This window comes from Protopterus annectens, chromosome 4.part0, assembly GCF_019279795.1.
Source record: "Protopterus annectens isolate FY-2018-M chromosome 4.part0, PAN1.0, whole genome shotgun sequence".
In the NCBI taxonomy this organism is placed as follows: Eukaryota; Metazoa; Chordata; order Ceratodontiformes; family Protopteridae; genus Protopterus; species Protopterus annectens.
Window position 1 is genome coordinate 1,090,180,665 of NC_056733.1, and position 10,441 is coordinate 1,090,191,105.

The following is a 10,441-nucleotide window of genomic DNA, read 5'->3' on the forward strand; positions in this document are numbered from 1 at the left end:
AGACCTGAGTATAACCCAGACAACCCAAATTTGACTATTTGCTTAGGCACTGATGGGGAGGGAGGATGTGGCCTTTTGTCAATTTCTCCACTCCAGGAGAGAAGGGAAGGGTTCCTGTCAGTGATCTGAAATACCCCCATGGTGGGGGTTAGTGCCACAATTACATGGTAGATAGTCATTAATATATGGCTGTTGAGGGAGGTTGCAGCTAACTAATGCTATCTGTAATAATGAGCATGCTGTAAGGTGGCTGTACCAATTCAGTACATACAGAAATCCCCTTCCATTCAGGGCAGTGTATATGATGGTGCCAGCCACTACATTTCAACCCACTTCCCTATCTTGACCCACTCATGCAGCAGTCCCATTCCCAAGGGACCTTCCTGGGAACTGAAAAAAAAAAAACAGAACACTCAAATAGACTGAGGGCAGCTGATGCACCTAATGGCCTCTGAACCAAAATTCTCTATCATACAACTCCAGTTAATACCAAAACTGCTACATAGTTTAGTGATTCTAATCAGTATCACAGACAGTGTTATCTGAAACTCCTGAAGGCATATCGCAAATTGATTTCCTTCATTGACAAGGAGAGCCCAACTTCACACCACTGTGAGGTTCTAATCAAATTTGATGGTTGGATATGGAAAATAAGATCATAGTTTTTTTTTCAAATGCAGTCGACATGCAGACTTCTGCATCAGAACATCTACCCATATTTAGCCTGCATGTTCACTTCACACACTGCAACCAGAATCCAGAGTTTATCCAATGTGAGCCTGCTTAAAGTTGTCAAAATGCAAAGAATACCCATGGTAAGGCTTTCATTTATGCTCTTCTCCAACAAATGGAATAGTTTGCTAGTTCATGCTCATGATAATCAGAATTCAGCTATATTCACAGAGTTTAAAAAACTCTGTTGAGTAAGCCCCAAGATAGGTAAGCACTGCTTTGTCATGTAACCCAATGCTAACCACCTCAGTATTTATTAAGCAAACATAAAATGTACCTATATTGCTGTTTAATTAACCAAACCAAAGTTTGCTGCGCAAAGGTTACATAATTATTGTACAGGCTGAATATATTTTCTGTATTTTATTGTGTATCCTCATATGCCAAAAGTAATGATTTATATCATTGTGTCATTATTGACTGTACTGTGCCATCAGCTATGAGGAACAGGACAGATATAAGAAGCTAAATCAGTATTATCATGCCTAACACTCTTAAGTGATTACTGCACGATTACTTCAAACTGGTCCTTCAAGGCACCAGAAGTTCCATGTATCTTCTCTTGCAGACCAATCTTAAAACCAAATAACAAATATTAAATGCCCACTTAATTGCCACTGAATGGTCTCCAGTTTAGATATGTTTAGACCTAAACAGGGAGCTTACCCTCTTCCTAAACATATTGGGCCAAATGCAGGACACATTCTTCCCAATAGTAAAAAGTAGGCTTAGATGGCAACAATGCCTTTTGCTAAATTCAGACCTTAAAACAGATGTTAAAAGTTAGAAATGTAGCTTAGAACTAGTGGAAACAACAACACACAAACAAACACCTCCAAGAAAACTATCAGCTGTTAAAGAAAAATGCCAGAATTGCTACCAGTTATCTCAGAAACAGACAGGAAGTACTAGCTACCAGTCCTAAGCATGTTTGTAAATAAGTTAAATCATTAACTAGACTGCTGAATAAGCTTTCCACAGATCCATAATACTGAGTGCCCACTCAGCAAACCAGTATTGCACTTGAGTAAACCTTCTTTACTACATATTGTCTCCTGCCTATTTTCTAGGAGCTCAGCAAAACTTAGATGCAAATATTTCAAGCACGGGCATTAATGCCCTTCTAGCCCGCCAGTATACCAAAACATTTGTTCCCATAAGTGTCCAGGCTTTTCTTAAAATATCTAAACTTGTGCTTGCTTTAATGTAATTTGGTAGTCTGTTCCATGTATCAACTGCTTTCTCAGATAACCAGTTAGTACACTTCTTGTTCATATAGAATCTTTACATAGGTTGTCTGATGATTCTGTAGTATGTTTTGATAACCCCAAACATTCCAGGAGATAGTTGTCTCTAAATGGCCTATATACCTGAATAACATCTCCTCTTAGATATTTATCAGAGACATTGTACAAGTTCAGATATTTTAGTCTTTTGTAATAACTTAATTTTTCACATCCATGGATGCCCTTGGTATATTTCTGCTCTACTCTTTCCAGTTTTCTCATGCTTTTTTTCTTATAAGGTTTCCATATTTCCATACTCACGTTTTGGTCTAATGTAACTAACAAACGACTTCATAATTTCTGAACCCCTAGACTTTATAAATCTTTTTATACAACATATAGTCCTGTAACTATCATTAACCAATTGGTTGATATGATTAGAAAAACTCAAAGCTGGATCTACCCATATACCCAGGTCCTTAAATGGATCTATAGTTTCAATCACTGTGTGCTGTATTAAATATTCACCTTTCAATTTATGTCTCCCAAATGTGATATGCTTAGTTTTTGATGTATTTATCAGCATGTTATTCTCCTGTGCCCAAATTGTCAATTTAGTCAAGTTCTTTTGCAGACATGCCTTATCTCTAACACATGTAATCAGTTTACCCAGTTTCAGGTCGTCTGCATATACACTGTAGAACACCTCAGATGAAAAAGCTATGTCTAAAAGATGCAATTTTGGCGGTATTTCCCAACTCAGATAGACCAGGCAAATGCCTCCTGCCAGAAGATGAGTAAACCCAGTCCTCCTAATGTAAAAAACACAGTAGAACAGAACCACAAAAGCAATGCTTCCGCTAACCACTTAAACAACTAGCTGAAAATCCCTTGCTGAATTCAATTTCAAGACAGTCTTACAAAACTTACATTGTAAGAAAGAGCATTTTTTTACAACAAAAGGAGGATCAGTGAAATGCACACATAAACACATAAAAGTAATAAAGAGTAGTGATCAATCAAAATAATTTGTGTGATTTAGCAATCAAAGGAACATAACTTTGCCTGGATAGCACTGGATACAAGTAAACAACTCCCTGAATGCAAGCTAGAAGTCCAAGCTTACCTTTATTAGAAGTAAATCTAGACTTACTGATGATGACTGCACGTGTGCAATTAGCACAGCTTGGGGACTGTTATTACATATATTAATGACTGGACTGGTGAGATAAATAATGTTAGGCAAAGAGCAAATCGAACACATTTAGGAGATGGTATGTTGATTGTAAAGATCATTCAACCCCTATGAAACAAGATGATGCCTTAAAAACTTTGGAATTCTGAATAGAAGTATTCAGCAATCTGAGGATGCATGGTGTTTTGAAGGAAGCAAGCAAAAAAAAAAAAAAAACCGAAGGAAAGGAAGACATTCACGACAAATAAAAAGGAAGGAAAATACATGGATAAATGTATGTACTAAAAAGGACACTGTTTTGTATGTAACACACAGATTAGAGAGAATTGTAACATTTTCTATCAGAAAACCTTCAGTCTACAGAAAGTGGCATAATTTTCCAAAAGACAAGGTAGAAACAAGAGGCAAGAGGCAGATGAAAAGGAAGAAATCAAAATCGAACATGGAAGGATTGAAGAACATTACTGTAAGAAAAGAAGAGAATGACAGATGCTGACTGCATGGCTCAAGCTGTGGATGTACAAAGCCAGCTGGATGGAAATTGGATGTTTGCAAATGTATTATGCAATGAAAACAGTGATCAATACAACTAATGGTGATGAAGATCATTCCTTTGTAACAATTGATGAGCAAATATTACTATATTAGAAGTTGAAGATTCTTCAGATCTGGTCAGAAAAAATATTCTTGTAATTGAAGATTCATTTATTAGAGGAACTGTTTCTTACATTTGCAGAGATGATAATGAACATGTAATAGTGTTATGCTTGCCAGGAGCAAAAATAGAAAATGTCATAAAAGCCTTAAAATGCCTTAATGTAAAGAGTTTTTATTCATACCAGTACAAATGATCTCATCCGCAAGGACTCTCTGACTGTTAGTCGGGAACTTACAGCCCTCCTAGATAGTATAGCTTGTACTGCTGTTAGGACATATTTTTCACAAATCACATATAGAAAGGATAGTCAGCTCACTGTGAATAAAAAGATTTTTTGGGTAAACACCTACATGGAAAAAATGTCCCATTTTAAAAAATGGAAATGTGTAGAGCATCCAAGCCTACTTTTGGGCACACGTGTTCAGAGAGGATGGCATGTATTTGTCAAGATTAGGGAAGAACATTTTTGCAGCAGATATTTTGCAATATTTGACAAACACTGTGCAGGATTTTTTCCAAGTAGAAATTTAACAGTTCACAGATAGCAACATTTGACGCATCACTGATGATTGTTAATACTAGGAGCATTAATAATAAAGTTTTTTTTATTGGAAAATTTGATACGTTTCCACAAGACTGATGTTTTTGTTCGTGAAACATGAACAAAGAACAATGACTGGAAACCAGTTCTGTCAGGGTTTAAATGCTTTTACTATAACAGACATTCTAACAAAAAATGAGGTGGAGGTGTTATAATAAGGATTAAAGATAGTTATGAGACCTGTGATTATTACATGTTCAATAATAACACCAACACTGTAGACATTGTAACTGTGACAATAAAGACGACCCCCAAACATATATCAATTGCAGGAGTATATAGACCACCAAAGTCAAGTGCTGAATACAAATTCATACATTTCTTGTATGAAACACAGGAGGGAAGAATAATATTAGCTGGGGATTTAAATTTACCATAAACAGATTGGAATAATATTAATTCAACAATATTAAGGACATTATTCACAATGTATGTTCAGGAACAATTGTCTCAGATGGTAAAAAAAACTACAAGGGAATAGAACATACCAGACATTATTTGTGTTCCTAAAGAAATTACTGTTACTTCTAGTCAATTTTTACCACCATTGATGTGCAGTGATCATGGGGTTATAAAGGTTAATTTGTTGCTAGATAATTCTGCAAACTCAAATCTAAACCAATGCACAGAAGATTAATTACAGATTATATAGAGGCAAAACAGTCACTTTGTAAAACTAACTAGAGTGATGTATTCATTGTAAAACTGGAGATGGAATGTTGAAAGATTTGAAAGAGAAATTGTTTGAGTGCAAAAAAAAAAATGTAACATTAGGATCTAGGCATACAACATCAGGGAATATCCTTCCTTAAGAACAAGATATCTGATTAAGGTGAGAGACAAAAATATAAGCAATGGAAGAGAGGTTGAACTTCAACTTTGAAAAATGAAATAAACAAGCTGGACAAAAAAATTAAGCATAGTGTAAGGCAACATCCAGAAAAAAATGAAGAAAATTTATATAAAGATATTGAGCATAATAGAAAACCTTTTTATAGCTACTTAAGATGTGGAAGAAGTAAAGACATAACAAATTGATAACCTGTGTATAGATTCTAAAATGTATTTGCAGACACAACAGTTTATAAATATATTTACAAAATCTTATGCAAACAGTTTGGCTCCACAAAGGGGGTGACAAATTGTCCTAGTGACATTCAGGTGACCTCAGATATTGAGATAAAATTAGGTTGTATTGAAAATGAATTATGCAAACTGGATCCAAACAAAGCACAGAGAGGAGATGGAATTAGCAATAAAGACACTTCAGCAAGAACTCAGAGTAGCATTATATCTATTATTTATTAGGTCTTATAAATACGTAGAGATTTCTCAAGATCGGAGACATGCGTTTGTTAAACCAGTCTTTAAGGGAAAGGGGAATAGGACAAACCCAGAGTAATACAGATCCTTAAGTTCAATTTCATGTTGGGGAAAAATAATGGCAAAGATAATATTGGACTACTTATTGTCAGTTTTGGAAAGGTTGGGACTTGAAGAAGTATATCAACATGCAATGTTGAAAGTAGGTCTATAACAACCTGTAATGTGATGTTCTTTAACAATATAATAACAGTTATGAATGAAAAATTGTGCTGTGGTGTAGTTTATTTAGATTTCATTTGAGTATTTGACTTCGTCATACACAAAACACTGATCAATAAATCAGAACAATTAGGGATTGATGTACTCAATAAGATGGGTAGCTGCATGGCTTACAGATAGGACATGGCAAGTATCATACAGCAATTGGCAAGTGAAATTCAAGGTTATAGTCAAAGTGTCCTACAGGGCTCTGTCCTAGACCCTTACTTGTTTAGATTCCATCGTTCTGCTCTGTCTTTTAGATATGAGGTGTCCTACAGTCTGTATGCAGATGACTTGAAATTGTGTAAAGTATATGTTATAGATAAGGCATATCTGAAAAATAACTTGACTACATTGACCATTTGAGCACAGGAGACTAATATGCTGATAAATACATCAAGAACTAAGCATATGAGATTTAGGAAGCATAAATTGAAAGGTGAATATTTAATACACAGATGGTATACAATGATTGAAACTGTAGATCCATTTAAGGACCTGGGTATATGAGTAGATCCAGCAATGAGTTTTTCTAATCATAACAACCAGTTAGTTAATGATAGTTATGAACTATAGGTTGTATAAAAAGATTTATAAAGTCTAGGAAATCAGAAATGATGGAGCCATTGTTTGTTAATTACATTAGACCCAAGCTTGAGTATGGAATAACAATATGGAAACTTTATAAGAAAACAAGCATGAATAAACTGGAAGGGAATGCAGGGAAAATATACTAATGGCATCCATGGATGTGAAAATTTAAGTCATTATGAATAAACAAAAATATCTGAACTGATACAGTATCTCATATAGATATTTAAGAGATGTCTTATTCAGGTATATAGGGAAATTAGAGACAACTACCTGTGGGAATGTTTGGGGTTAGCGTACTACTTGGTTCTATGAGAGAAAAGCTGATGCGTTGAACAGACTACTAAATTATATTAAAACGAACACTAGTTTAGATATTTTTAAGAACTGCTTGGACACTTATTACAGTAACACCTGTTTTTGTATATTGGCAGGCTAGAAGGGCAGTAATGCCTGTGATTGAAATATTTGTATATATGTATATATGTATGTTATAGCTTGTGATAATATGAGGAATTGTTCCTCATACACATATATGTGTGTACTAATATAAGTAATATGTGTATATTATGTATAATATGTACTGTATGTCTACTTTTTAAGATATAAATAAAGAATGCTACCATTCAAAGGTTTCCAGCCGAAAAACCAAGAATATGTGAAGAAACAACCAGATGGAGACCACCACGATGTAGGATAAAGCTGATTTATTGTATAACAAGCGCTTTCACGTGCATCCAAGGCACGCTTCCTCAGGTTTATACAACTTTACTCCATTAGATAGCTTTTTATATGCTTCTAAACCATCCATTAATTAACTTTAATTCAATCAACCAATAAAATAATTTGCTCAATTAAGCTGCTGAAACAAATAAAGCAGTTTAAAAACAAGCATAAGTAAAAATGTGTATTCAGTTATTTAAGGCACAAGACAATATTATTAGGATGTGTTCATACATATATATTCATAATATGACATCTTAAGGACCTCATAGAACATCCTAGCCAAAGTTCAATGAATATAAAGACAAAAATCATCATTCTCTTTTGGCTTTTCCTGTTAGGGGTCGCCACAGCGGATCATCTCTTTCCATTTCTTCCTATCCTCTGCATCTTGCTCTGTCACACCAACCGTCTGAATGTCCTCTCTCACCACATCCATAAACCTTATCTTAGGCCTTCCTCTATTCCTCTTACCTGGCAGCTCCATCCTTAGCATCTTTTTCCCAGTATACCCATCATCCCTCCTCAGCACATGTCCAAACCAACGCAATCTTGTTTCTCTTGCTTTGTCTCCAAACTGTCCAACATGAGCTGACCCTCTAATATACTGATTTCTAATCCTATCCATCCTAGTCACACCAATTGCAAATCTTAACATCTTTAACTCTGCCACATCCAGCTCTGACTCCTGCCTTTTTGTCAATGCCACTGTCTCCAACCCATATAACATAGCTGGTCTCACTACCCTCTTGTAGACCTTCCCTTTCACTCTTACTGGTACCCATCTGTCACAAATCACTCCTGACACTCTTCTCCACCCATAGCACCCTGCGTGTACTCTCTTCTTTACCTCTCTTCCACATTCACCATTACTCTGAACTGTTGATCCCAAGTACTTAAACTCGTCCACCTTTACCAACTCTACTCCCTGCATCCTCACCATTCCTCTACCCTCCCTCTCATTTACACACATATATTCTGTCTTAGCCCTGCTGACCTTCATTCCTCTGCTCTCTAGAGCATATCTCCACCTCTCCAGAGTCTCCTCAACCTGATTCCTACTCTCACTACAGATCACAATGTCATCTGCAAACATCATAGTCCACGGGGCCTCCTGTCTGATCTCATCTGTCAACCTGTCCATCACCACTGCAAATAAGAAAGGACTCAGAGCTGATCCTTGATGTAATTCCACCTCCACCTTAAACGGATCTGTCACTCCCACTGCAGTCCTCACCACTGTCACACTACCCTCGTACATATCCTGTACCACTCTTACGTACTTCTCTGCCACTCCCGACTTCCTCATACAATACCACAACTCTTCTCTAGGCACCCTGTCATATGCTTTCTCCAAGTCTACAAAGACGCAATGCAACTTCTTCTGACCTTCTCTGTATTTCTCCAACAACACTCTCAGAGCAAACATTGCATCTGTAGTGCTCTTTCCTGGCATGAAACCATACTGCTGATCACTAATCATCACCTCCCTTCTTAACCTTGCTTCCACTACTCTTTCCCATAACTTCAAGCTGTGACTAATCAGTTTTATCCCTCTGTAGTTACTGCAGCTCTGCACATCACCCTTATTCTTAAAGATAGGTGCCAAAACACTTTTTCTCCACTCCTCAGGCATCCTCTGACTTTCCAAAATTTCATTAAACAATCTAGTTAGAAATTCCACTGCCATTTCTCCTAAGCACCTCCATGCTTCCTTTGGTATAAAGACAAAAATAAAAATAAAAATAAAAATAAAAAATATAAGATAAGAATAAACTATTATGTTATAAAGTGTATATATGAAAATAAACAAATATATTGTATACATTGATGTAGAAATATGAATAAAATGCTCTAATGAGACTGCTAATAAATAAAATAAATATATTGAAATAACTCTAATATATCATACCCCAAAATTAATCTGGAATTGTAATCACGTGCAATTAGAACAGGTTTAATACTAATATATTGATTCAAGCCTGGTTCAGTATGTGCCATCAATCTTAAAATCCATCTTAGCTCAACAGTTTCTAAATAATTCATCCTGTCACCACCTCTCTTATTAGAACCTACCACCTGTATAACTCTAAACCTGAAGCTATGACTAGGTCGAGTAGCAACATGTTTAGCTAGAGCATTGTTCAGATTTAACTTCTTAATATCATATATGTGGTTATACACTTGGTCCCTTAGCCTTCTTGAGGTCATACCCACATAAAATGCTGAACATTCTGTGCATGTTGCTAAATAAATCAGGTTGGTGGTTTCACAAGTAGCATAAAAGCTAGGTGTATAAATATAGTTAAGAGAGGGATGAACAAACTGATTGTCACTAGCTATATATTTACACATGTTGCATCTATTGCATGGAAATGTGCCATGTCTCAAGATTCGCTTATCTATACTACTAGTTAGTAAATAAATTTTATCAATACATAAAAGCCTTTTTAAGTTTTTACTATTTTTATACCTAAAATTGGGTTTTACCCCTATTAATTTAAGACATCTATTGTCCAGTGGCGGCTGGTGACTTCAAATCAAAGGGGGGCTGCAGGAGACAGCTGAATGGGTGGGGTCAAGGGGAAGGGGTGTGGCCAACTAGAAAGGGGAGGAGCTATGCTCAAAACCACAAAAACTAACTTTAATTAAATACGCTGCCCTGGGTGGCAAACCATCATTATGAGAGTCCAGTCAAGACAAAAATAAGTGTAGAAGAATAAAAATATTTCAATGCATTGGCTGCATGACAGCTTACTTAATATCTAGATGGAAAGAAAAGGTTGTGAGGCATGAAAAAATAAATTACTTTTTAAATACATTACTGGAATGCCAGTCAAAATCAAGTACAAGAAAAAACAGAAGCACTCAACTGAAACCACTTCTCCTTGCACTGCAGTTCTAATTATAATTTATATTCAGCTTTATTAAAGTACCAAGTAACATGCTGAAAGTAGAAATCTCTGTGATGCCCCCACTTGTAAAAATGTTTCTTATCCAAAAAAGACCTGCTGCCTGACAACTAACTACTTGTTTCATGGGGAAAACATGTAAGTAAAAAATGAAAAGCAAACAAGAAACAAGCTCAAGATACATTGCTTAAAGGATTACTGTACAGGTTATGGACC